This window comes from Stenella coeruleoalba, assembly GCF_951394435.1.
Source record: "Stenella coeruleoalba genome assembly, chromosome: 5".
Lineage (NCBI taxonomy): Eukaryota > Metazoa > Chordata > Mammalia > Artiodactyla > Delphinidae > Stenella > Stenella coeruleoalba.
In genome coordinates, this window is record NC_137150.1 from 58,183,525 (window position 1) to 58,195,695 (window position 12,171).

The 12,171-nt window shown below is 39.1% G+C and overlaps 1 pseudogene across 1 annotated transcript; it reads right to left on the reverse strand.

The window, feature by feature from the left end:
• Positions 1–9,453: 9,453 nt before the first annotated feature.
• On the reverse strand, positions 9,454–10,412 carry LOC307187151 (small ribosomal subunit protein uS10m-like; annotated as a pseudogene). The gene has a single exon. The product of its transcript is annotated as a small ribosomal subunit protein uS10m-like (transcript).
• Positions 10,413–12,171: the final 1,759 nt, after the last annotated feature.

Genomic DNA, 12,171 nt, shown 5'->3' on the forward strand with positions numbered 1-12,171 from the left:
CATGTCCTGGCTATTGTAAACAGAGCTGCAATGAACATTTTGGTACATGACTCTTTTTGAATTATGGTTTTCTCAGGGTATATGCCCAGTATATTGCTGGGTCGTATAGTAGTTCTATTTGTAGTTTTTTAAGGAACCTCCATACTGTTCTCCATAGTGGCTGTATCAATTTACATTCCCACCAAGAGTGCAAGAGGGTTACCTTCTCTCCACACCCTCTCCAACATTTATTCTTTGTAGATTTTTTGATGATGGCCATTCTGACTGGTGTGAGGTGATACCTCATTGTAGTTTTAATTTGCATTTCTCTAATGATTAGTAATGCTGAGCATTCTTTCATGTGTTTGTTGGCAATCTGTATGTCTTCTTTGGAGAAATGTCTATTTAGGTCTTCTGCCCATTTTTAGATGGAGTTGTTTGTTTGTTTTTGTTATTGAGCTGAATAAGCTGCTTGTAAATTTTGGAGATTAAACCTTTGTCAGTTGCTTCATTTGCAGATATTTTCTCCCATTCTGAGGGATGTCTTTTCATCTTGTTTATGGTTTCCTTTGCTGTGCAAAAGCTTTTCAGTTTCATTTGATCCCATTTATTTTTGTTTTTATTTCCATTTCTCTAGGAGATGGGTCACAAAGGATCTTGTTGTGATTTATGTCATAGAGTGTTCTGTCTATGTTTTCCTCTAAGAGTTTTATAGCGTCTGGCCGTACACTTAGGTCTTTAATCCATTTTGAGTTTATTGTTGTGTATGGTGTTAGAGAGTGTTCTAATTTCATTCTTTTACATGTAGCTGTCCAGTTTTCCCAGCACCACCTATTGAAGAGGCTGTCTTTTATCCATTATAAATTCTTGCCTCCTTTATCAAAAATAAGGTGAACATATGTGCATGGGTTTATCTCTGGGCTTTCTATACTGTTCCATTGATCTATGTTTCTGTTTTTGTGCCAGTACCATACTGTCTTGATTACTGTAGCTTTGTAGTATAGTCTGAAGTCTGGGAGCCTGATTCCTCTGGCTCCCTTTTTCTTTCTCAACATTGTCTTCGCTATTCAGGGTCTTTTGTGTTTCCATACAAACTAAAAGTTTTTGTTCTAGTTCTGTTAAAAACGCCATTGGTAGTGTGATTGGGATTGCACAGAATCCGTAGATTGCTTTGGGTAGTATAGCCATTTTCACAGTGTTGATTCTTCCAATCCAAGAAAATGGTATATCTCTCCATCTGTTTGTATCATCTTTAATTTCTTTCATCAGTGTCTTATAGTTTTCTGCATACAGGTCTTTTGTCTCCTTAGGTAGGTTTATTCCTAGGTATTTTATTCTTTTTGTTGCAATGGTAAATGGGAGTGTTTCCTTAATTTCTCTTGCAGATTTTTCATCATTAGTGTATAGGAATGCAAGATATTTCTGTGCATTAATTTTGTATCCTGCTACTTTACCAAATTCATTGATTAGCTCTAGTAGTTTTCTGGGAGTGTCTTTAGGATTCTCTAAGTATAGTATCATGTCATCTGCAAACAGTGACAGCTTTACTTCTTCTTTTCTGATTTGGATTCCTTTTATTTCTTTTCCTTCTATGATTGCTGTGGCTAAAACTTCCAAAGCTATGTTGAATAATAGTGGTGAGAGTGGGCAACTTTGTCTTGTTCCTGATTGTAGAGGAAACGGTTTCAGTTTTTCACCATTGAGAACAATGTTGGTTGTGGGTGTATAATATATGGCCTTTATTATGTTGAGGTAAGTTCCCTCTATGCCTACTTTCTGGAGGGTTTTTATCATCAATGGGTGTTGAATTTCTTTGAAAGATTTTTCTGCATCTATTGAGATGATCATATGGCTTCTCTCCTTCAATTTATTAATATAGTTTATCACATTGATTGATTTGTGTATATCACAGAATCCTTGCATTCCTGGGATAAACCCCACTTGATCACGGTTTATGATCCTTTTAGTGTGCTGTTGGATTCTGTTTGCTAGTATTTGTTGAGGATTTTTGCATCTATGTTCATCAGTGATATTGGCCTGTAGTTTTCTTCCTTTGTGACTTCTTTGTCTGGTTTTGTTATCAGGGTGATGGCAGCCTCATAGAATGAGTTTGGGAGTGTTCCTCCCTCTGCTATAGTTTGGAAGGGTTTGAGAAGGATAGGTGTTTGCTCTTCTCTAAATGTTTGATAGAATTCACCTATGAAGCCATCTAGTCCTGGACTTCTGTTTGTTGGAAGATTTTTTTTTTCACACACACACTGTATTTTATTTTTACAAGAGATAAACTGACACCAAGCATTGTAATTGGATGACCACAACAAAAGCAACAGTGATTGCAATTACCAAACACGAAACACACTCATACTATGTCATAGTATTGACATTCAGTCCAGGTGTTGAAAGATTTTTATTCACAGTCTCAATTTCAGTCCTTGTGATTGGTCTGTTTATATTTTCTGTTTCTTCCTGGTTCAGTCTTGGAAGGTTGTGCTTTTCTAAGGATTTGTCCATTCTTTCCAGGTTGTCCATTTTATTGGCATATAGTTGCTTGTAGTAATCTCTCATGAGCCTTTGTATTTCTGCAGTGTCAGTTCTCCTTTTTCATTTCTAATTCTATTGATTTCAGTCTTCTCCATTTTTTTCTTGATTAGTCAGCTAATGGTTTCTCAATTTTGTTTATCTTCTCAAAGAACCAGCTTTTAGTTTTACTGATTTTTTTTATTGTTTCCTTCATTTCTTTTTCATTTATTTCTGATCTGATCCTTATTTTTTCTTTCCTTCTAACTTTGATGTTGTTTTGTTCCTCTTTCCCTAATTGCTTTAGGTGTAAGTTTAGGTTGTTTATTTGAGATGTTTTTTCTTTCTTGAGGTAGGATTGAATTGCTATAAACTTCCCTCTTAGAACTGCTTTTGCTCTATCCCCTAGGTTTTGGGTGGTCATGTTTTCAATGTCGTTTGTTTGTAGGTATTTTTTGATTGCCTCTTTGATTTCTTTAGTGATCTCTTGGTTATTAAGTTCTGTATTGTTTAGCCTTCACTTGTTTGTATTTTATACAGATTCTTTCCCGTAATTGATATCTAGTCTCATAGTGCTGTGGTCGGAAATGATACTAGATATGATTTCAATTTTCTTAAATTTACCACGGCTTGATTTGTGACCCAAGGTATGTTCTATCCTGGAGAATGTGCCATGAGCACTTGAGAAGAAAGTGTATTCTGTTGTTTTTGGATAGAATGTCCTATGAATATCAATTAAGTCCATCTTGTTTAATGGATCATTTAAACCTTGTGTTTCCTTATTTCTTTTCATTTTGGATGAAAATGAAAATTATAGTTTTCATGAAATGAAAAATTATAGTTTTCAACTATAATCTCTTCAAATATTTTTTCAGGCCTTCTCTTTTTCTCTTCTTATGGGACCTCTATAATTCAAATGTTGGTGCATTTAATGTTGTCCCAGATGTCTCTGAGACTGTCCCCAATTCCTTTCATTCTTTTTTCTTTGTTTGGCTCTGCAGTAGTTATTTCCACAATTTTATCTTCCCGGTCACTTACCCGTTCTTCCGCCTCAGTTATTCTGCTATTGATTCCTTCTAGAGAATATTTAATTTCACTTATTGTGTTGTTCATCATTGTTTGTTAGCTGTTTAGTTCTTCTAGGTGCGTGTTAAACGTTTCTTGTATTTTCTCCATTCTGTTTCCAAGGTTTTGGATCATCTTTACTATCATTACTCTGAATTATTTTTCAGGTAGACTGCCTATTTCCTCTTCATTTGTTTGGTCTGATGGGTTTTTACCTTGCTCCTTCATCTGCTGTGTGTTTCTCTATCTTCTCATTTTGCTTAACTTACTGTGTTTGGGGTCTCTTTTTCGTAGGCTGCAGGTTCGCAGTTCCTATTGTTTTTTCATGTCTGCCCCCATTGGCTAAGGTTGGTTCAGTGGGTTGTGTAGGCTTCCTGGTGGAGGGGACTGGTGCCTGTGTTCTGGAGGATGAGGCTGGGTCTTGTCTTTCTGCTGTGCAGGACTGCGTCTGGTGGTGTGTTTTGTTGTGTTTGTGACCTTATTATGATTTTAGGCAGCCTCTCTGCTGATGGGTGAGGTTGTGTTCCTGTCTTACTAGCTGTGTGGCACAGCATGTCCAGCACTGTAGCTTGCTGGTCATTGAGTGGAGCTGGGTCTTAGCATTGAGATGGAGATCTCTGGGAGTGCTTTCGCCGTTTGACATTACATGCAGCCGGGAGGTTCTGGTGGTCCAATGTCCTAAACTCGGCTCTCCCACCTCAGAGGCACAGGCACAGGCCCAACACACACCTGGAGCACCAAGCCCCTGTCAGCCACATCGCTCAGAAGAAAAGGGAGACACAACAAAAGAAAGAAAGAAGAAAATGAAATAAAATAAAGTTATTAAAATAAAAAATAATTATGAAAGATTAAAAAAAATTAAAATGTAATAAAAAAAAGAAGGAAAGAAGAGAGCAACCAAACCAAAAAACAAATCCAACAATGATAACAAGTGCTAAAAACTATACCAAAAAAAAAAAAAAAGAAGAAAAAATGAAACAGACAGACAAAACCCTAGGACAGATGGTAAAAGGAAAGCTATACAGACAGAATCTCACAAAGAAGCATACACATATACACTCATAAAGAGAAAAAGGAAAAAATGTATATATATCACTGCTCCCGAGGTCCACCATCTCAATTTTGGGATGATTTATTGTCTATTCAGGTATTCCACAGATGCGGGGTACATCAAGTTGATAGTGGAGATTTAATCCCCTGCTCCTGAGGCTGCTGGGAGAGATTTCCCTTTCTCTTCTTCGTTTGCACAGCTCCTGGGATTCAGCTTTGGATTTGGCCTCACCTATGCGTGTAGGTTGCCTGAGGGCGTCTGTTCCCGCTCAGACAGGATGGGGTTAAAGTAGCAGCTGATTAGGGAGCTTTGGCTCACTCAGGACAGCAGGGAGGGAGGGGTATGGAATGCAGGGCGAGCCTGCAGCAGCAGAGGCAAGCATGACATTGCACCAGCCTGAGGCGTGCCCTGTGTTCTTCCGGGGAAGTTGTCCCTGGATCACGGGACCCTGGCAGTGGCGGGGGGGCTGCGCAGGCTCCCGGGAGGGGAGGTGTGGATAGTGACCTGTGCTTGCACACAGGCTTCTTGGTGGCAGCAGCAGCAGCCTTAGCATTTCATGCCTGTCTCTGGTTTCCATGCTGAGAGCCGCGGCTCGTGCCCATCTCTGGAGCTCGTTTAGGCAGTGCTCTGCATCTCCTCTCCTCGCACACCCCGAAACAATGGTCTCTTGCCTCTTGGGCAGCTCCAGACTTTTTCCCGGACTTCCTCCCGGCTAGCTGTGGCACACTAGCCCCCTTTGGGCTGTGTTCATGCAGCCAACCCCAGTCCTCTCCCTGGGATCTGTACTGTGAAGCCCGAGCCTCAGCTCCCAGGCCTCACCTGTCCTGGAGGGTGAGCAGACAAGCCTCTCGGGCTGGTGAGTGCCAGTCGGCCCTGATCCTCTGTGAGGGAATCTCTCCGCTTTACCCTCTGCACCCCTGTTGCTGTGCTCTCCTCTGTGGCTCCGAAGCTTTCTCACCACCCAACACCCATGTCTACCAGTGAAGGGGCTTCGTAGTGTGTGGAAACTTTTCCTCCTTCACAGCTCATTCCCAGTGGTGCAGGTCCCCTCCCTATTCTTTTGTCTCTGTTTATTCTTTTTTCTTTTGCCCTACCCAGGTATGTGGGGACTTTCTTGCCTTTTGGGGGATCTGAGGTCTTCTGCCAGCATTCAGTAGGTGTTCTGTAGGAGTTGTTCCACATGTAGATGTATTTCTGATATATTTGTGGGGAGGAAGGCAATCTCCAGGTCTCACTCCTCTGCTATCTTTAAGGTCTCCTGAATGTGGTCTTTAAAGATAGCAATATAGGAGGCTCCTGAACTCCTCCTCCCAAATACACACCAAATGTGAGGCAATTCCCTCAGAAAGAAATCCAGAAACTGAGTGACTCTTACACATTGGTCAAACAAGAAAATATGCATATCAAAATGGGCCACTTTGAGTCACCAGTATCTCCCTGGAAGGATCTTGTACACACATCTGTACCCTAGCTTTGTGGCTGTCATCCAAAGGACAGGTCTCCAGACAGCCTGTTCTGATAGTCAATTTGGCTTCCATTTAGGAGTTCCACATGACTGCAGGAAACAAAGAAGCATTTAATAACTGGCTATCCCTCCAGAGCTCAGCACAGAGGGAGCAGGCAAAAATGCCCAACTCCCAAGTTTTATCTGAAAGGGGTCTAACTACATACTTTCCCAGCTGCTGCCTGAGACTCTGGCTTCCAACCAACTTGCATCTAGGTGCTAAGTGCCATCCTCCCCTGTGGGACACTGATGGGTCTAGGCACACCATCAGCTACTGACAGCCACTAAGAAGAAAGCAGGTTGGACAATCACAAAGACATTTACTGAACATTCCATCCAACACCAGCAGAATACGCATTCTTCTCAAGTGCCCATGGAACATTCTCCAGGATAGAGCATATTGTGGGTCACAAAATAAGTCTTAATAAATTGAAGAAGATTAAAATCATATCAAGTGTCTTTTTCTGACCACAATGATATGAAAGTAGAAATCAATTACAAGAAGAAAACTAGAAAATTCACAAATGTGTGAAGATTAAACAACATGTTTCTGAACCAATGGGTCATGAAAAAGTCAAAACAGAAATAAAAATAAATCTTCCAACAAATTAAAATGAAAGCACAACATACCAAAACTTATGGAATGTAGCAAAAGCAGTGCTAAGAGGGAAGTTATAGAGATAAATGCTCATATTATCAAATAAGAAAGATCTCAAGTAAACAACCTAACTTTACACCTCAAGACACTAGAAAAAGAACAAAAAGCCCAAAGTAAGTAGAAGGAAGGAAATAACAAAGGTCAGAGAGGAAATAAATGAAAAAAATAGAATGTCTGTTTGGGTCCTTTGCTCATTTTAAAATTGGATTATTTATTTATTTTTGCTATTGAGTTGTATGAATTCTTTATATATTTTGGATAGTAACCCCTGATCAGACACATGGCTTGTAAATATATTTTCCCATTCCGTAGGTTGCCTTTTCAAATTATTGATTGTTTCCTTTGCTGTGCAGAAGCTCTTTAGTTTGATGTAGTCCCACTTGTTTAGTTTTGCTTTTGTTGACTGTACTTTTGCTGTCTTATCTAAGAAATCATTGCCTAGATCAATGCCAGAGCTTTTTCCATATGTTTTCTTCTAGAAGTATCAGTTTCAGGTCTTACATTTAAGTCTTCGATTCATTTTGAGTTAATTTTTCAAATTGTGTGAGATAGGGGTTCAGTTTCTTTCTTTTGCATTTAGATATCCAGTTTTCCCAACACCATTTATTGAAGAGACAATCCTTTTCCCATTGTGTACTCTTGGCACCCTTGACAAAAATTAGTTTATCATACATATGGGTTTATGTCTGGGCTCTGTATTCTGTTCCACTGGTCTATGTATCTGTTTTTATTCTAATACCACATTGTTTTGATTGCTATTGCTTTGTAATATAACCTGAAATCAGGAAGTGTGATGTCTCCAGTTTTGCTCTTCTTTCTCAGGACTGCTTTGGCTAGTCAGGGTTTTTTGTAGTTCCATATGAATTTTATGACAATTTTTTCTATGTCTGTGAAAAATGGCACCAAAATTTTGATAGAGATATGTTGAATCTTTTTTTTTTTTTATAGCTAACCTTCTTACCTTCTTTTTTTTTTATTTATTTATTTTAGGCTGTGTTGGGTCTTCATTTCTGTGCGAGGGCTTTCTCTAGTTGTGGTAAGTGGGGGCCACTCTTCATCGCAGTGCGCGGGCCTCTCACTGTGGCGGCCTCTCTTGTTGCAGAGCACAGGCTCCAGACGTGCAGGCTCAGTAGTTGTGGCTCACGGGCCTAGTCGCTCTGCGGCATGTGGGGTCCTCCCAGACCAGGGCTCGAACCTGTGTCCCCTGCATTAGCAGGCAGATTCTCAACCACTGCACCACCAGGGAAGCCCCTTGAATCTTTTTTGAAGAAACCACTTTCATAGAAACGGAGAATAGAATATTGGTTTCAGGGGCTGGGCATAGGAGAAAATGAGATGATATAGGTCAAAGGGTATGCATTTTCAGTTATAAGAATAAGTTCTGAGGGTCTAATGTACAGCATGATGACTATAGTTACTAATACCGTGCTGTACACTTAAAAATTGCTGAGAGTAGATCTTAAGCATTCTTACCACAAAAAAAAGAGTTAACTTTGTGAGGTGATGCATGCATTAATTATCCTTTTTTTGTGTGTGTGTGGGTCTACATTTATTTTTAAAGAATTATTTCTTTCAAAATGAAAATGAGTCACAATGGCTGCTTTGCTAGACACAGTTACTATTATACTGCTCTTGCTTTATTGACTAGTTCTTAATCCTGAGGCTTATACCTGGGATAAACAGGCTTTAGGCATTTGTGAATGACACAGTCGACAACTGAGCTGCAAACAGAATGAGGTCATGGGGCACAAGGCTGTAATTCTTCTCATGTTAATGACAGTAAGGTAAGTCTGATACATGAGCAGTGTGCATTCAGAACACTCATACCTGATAGCAGGTCAGGAAAAGAGAACAGGGACTCCAGTTTAAGGGTGGAAAACTGAGAAGTCATAACTACCCCAAAGATGTGAAGGAAACCACAAAAGACATGGTCCGGATTCTGCTGTAAAAACGAAACGTATCACTCCCTTGGGGTTGATACACCAACAACCTCAGCCCACTGTCATCTTGCCTCTTTCAGAGCTTTAACTACTATTTAATTTTATGGAAAAGTAGACATCCCCAAACAAAAAGAGTGCTATTCACCAAAAGAAAGAGGTCTTATCAGCATGGAACTTAATAAGGAAAAGTATTTATTTGTGCCTTGCACAATTTTTGAAAGCTGTTATTGCTATTCAGTTTTTGGTATTTACTATAGTGCTGGGTGCAAAGTCAACAAAAGAAAAGCTTATTGAATAAATGAATTACAGGATGAATGAAATGATACAGTAATTTCTTGAGAGCTCATATTCCATTATAGTGACCCTTCTAGGCAGCCCTGAAAGGATTTGGGCTACAGAAGTTCAGCGCATGCCACAAATGTGCTTGATCCACTATAAAATATATCAATTTTCAAGAATGTAAAGCTTACATAAGGTAAAACTTGGAGGTCACCACCCCCAAACTAACATATGCCAGCCTGCATTAAGGTAAATATAAAAAACTTTAACTGCTCAGTGTTAAATTAACCAAAGTTTCCTTCTAGGTCCCTCAAAAGAAAGAAATGTGTGTGAGGAATATTTGAAACACTCACTTTTAGATGAATGAAATGATACAAATCACAATCAGTACAAACTAATAATTGAACAACAGTGGAATAACAAAACATGAATTTGACTGTTTTGGTACAGAGTGGTCCAAATGGTTTGCTCACATTTGTTAAAATCCGAACTGAAACAATGACATGTATAAAAGAATAGATAAAGTGGTTCCTGCACAATAGTCTGGTGTATCGTAAACTTCCAATCCCTGCTTTCTACTGATCAGGCCGTGCGGCCTCAGGAGAGCAGTCAGGGTGACTTGAAACTGTCTTCACTGGAGACTCCCTCCACTTGACATGCTCACTTCACATCCCAGCACAAGTGGTCACTGAGACTTTATGACTAGCTTTCTTCTTCCTCTGGTATTGTTTCCCAGATTGGCTTCTTGATGTGTTCTGGTAACTGTTCTAATTTTGTCTTTGTAACTTCCATGGCAACTCCTTCAGGTAAGTTTCACTGAGTATATTCCAAGTAGACATCTGCTGTACTCCCAGTGAGATGTTCTAACTCTAAACATCTGTAAAGTGCTCTCATTTCATACTGAACCCTGTGCTTCTTGAAAACATGCACTGATTTGAGAAGAGTAAAATTTTCCTTGGAGGTTCATGTACTTTAACAGAGATACCAAGTTCTTTAGCAGCAAGTGCAACAAAATATTCATAACTGTCCAATACAGCCTTATCATGGCCTTTTACTAAAACTGATAGTCGCTTATATAACGTGTCTGGTTCATCAGAAATGGTTATCGTAGGCTTGGTCAAATCCTTGGGAACATCAATGTGTAGGTTTGAAAACTGTACCCACTTCATATTGGTGAGAAGAAGGCCACCATTTTTGGCTGTACTGCTCCTAGAACTGCATACAGAAAAATTCCTCGAACCCTGCCAGAGACGCCATCCCAGGGGCCCAAACGCTGCTCGCGCCGCCATCTTGCCGTTCTGCATTAATTACCTTGACCTTGGTAACCATTCTACCATGTATATATATATATCAAATCATCATGTTTTACACTTTAAATACATACAATTATATTTTTTAATTATTCCTCAATAAAGTTAAAAAAGAAAGAAGGACAAAGCTGGAAGCAAGTTGTATATCTGATAAGCAGTTATTATTCAAAGTACTTAAAGAACTCTATAACTCAGGAGAAGAAGAACAGTCAATTAAAAAATGGGCAGAGGAACTGAATAGACATCTTTTCAAAAAAGACATAAAAATGGCCAACAGGTACATGAAAATATGCTCAACTAGTCATTAGGGAAATACATATCGAAACCACGATAAGCTATCACCTCACACCTGTTAGAATGGCTATTATCAAAAGACGAGTGATAACTAGCATTGGCAAAGATGTGAAAAAAAGGTAACCCTTGTGCATTATTGGTGGGAAAGTAAATTGGTGCAGCCACTATGAAAAACAGTGTGAATATTCCTCAAAAATTAAAAATAGAACTACTGTATGATCCAGCAATACCACTTCTGGGGATAAAGCCAAAGGAAATGAAAACAGGATACTGAGGCAATAACTGCACTTCCATGTCCATTGCAGCATTATTCACAATAGCCAAGATATGGAACATACACACACACACACACACACACACACACACACATATATAGAATGGAATGTTTTTCAGTCATGAGAAAGAAGGAAATTCTGCCATGCACGACAACATGGATGAAACTTAAGGGCGTTATGGTAAGTGAAATAAGTCAGACAGAGAAGGACAAATACTGCATGTATCACTTATATGTGCAGTCTAAAAAAGCTCAATTCATAGAAATGGAAAATAGAATTGTGGTTATCAGGGGGTGGGAGAAATGGGGAGATACTGGTGAAAGAGTACAAACTTTCAGTGATAAGATAAATAAGTTCTGGAAATCTAATATACAACATGGTCATATAGTTAACAATACTATAATATGTTCTTACAAGTTGCTAAGAGAGTAGATTTTAAATGTTCTCACCACACACATACAAACAAGGTAATTATGTGATGTGATGGAGGTGTTAGCTAACACTATGGTGGTAATCATTTTGCAGTATATAAGTGTATCTAATCAAAACACTGTATTCCTTAAACTTACACGATATTATATGTCAATTATATCTCAATACAACTAGAAAAAAAATCTCCTTTATTTCTCTTTAATCATTTGAAAAATGAGATTAATAAGTCTCACTTCACAGGATTGTTATAAGAACTAGAGGTAATGCATGTAAAAAAACTAATACTTAATGGGATTTCAGAATTGACAGCTCATTCTTAGGACTGACATGTACAATCACCTGATAAAGTAGGCAGGGCAGTTATCCTCATTTCCATTTCCATTCTTCAGTAGCAACTGAAGCTCAGGAAAGATCAAAATGGAAAATCCAATCACTAGTAGGTAGTGATTTAGGCTTGAATTTAAGCCTTTTGATTGCCAGCCCAACTTTTTTTCTTCTCTCTGTTCTGTCTCCTTTCTTCCTCCCTGCACATGGAAGCAGGGAACTGGCCTGAAGATGAATGTGTTGGAAGATGAAGAGTCTAAGGTTTCTGCCTGTGTGCTCCTGTATATCTATACACTTGAACCAAGGAAGTGGGTAAATATGGTCTAAAAGACCCCTCGCACTCTTTGCCTAGCTTACCTTTGGCACTTCTTCCTGAAGGGCTTAAAGTGTAGACAATATCTATATTCCTATTGATACACATGCTTTCCCTCAAATACACCAGGCATTTGCATTGTCTTTTGCCTCTATTCCCTTTGTTAGCTTCTTCTGAACTATACTTCCCCATTGCATTCCTGGCCTTGTAAACAAAACAAAAATCTGGCC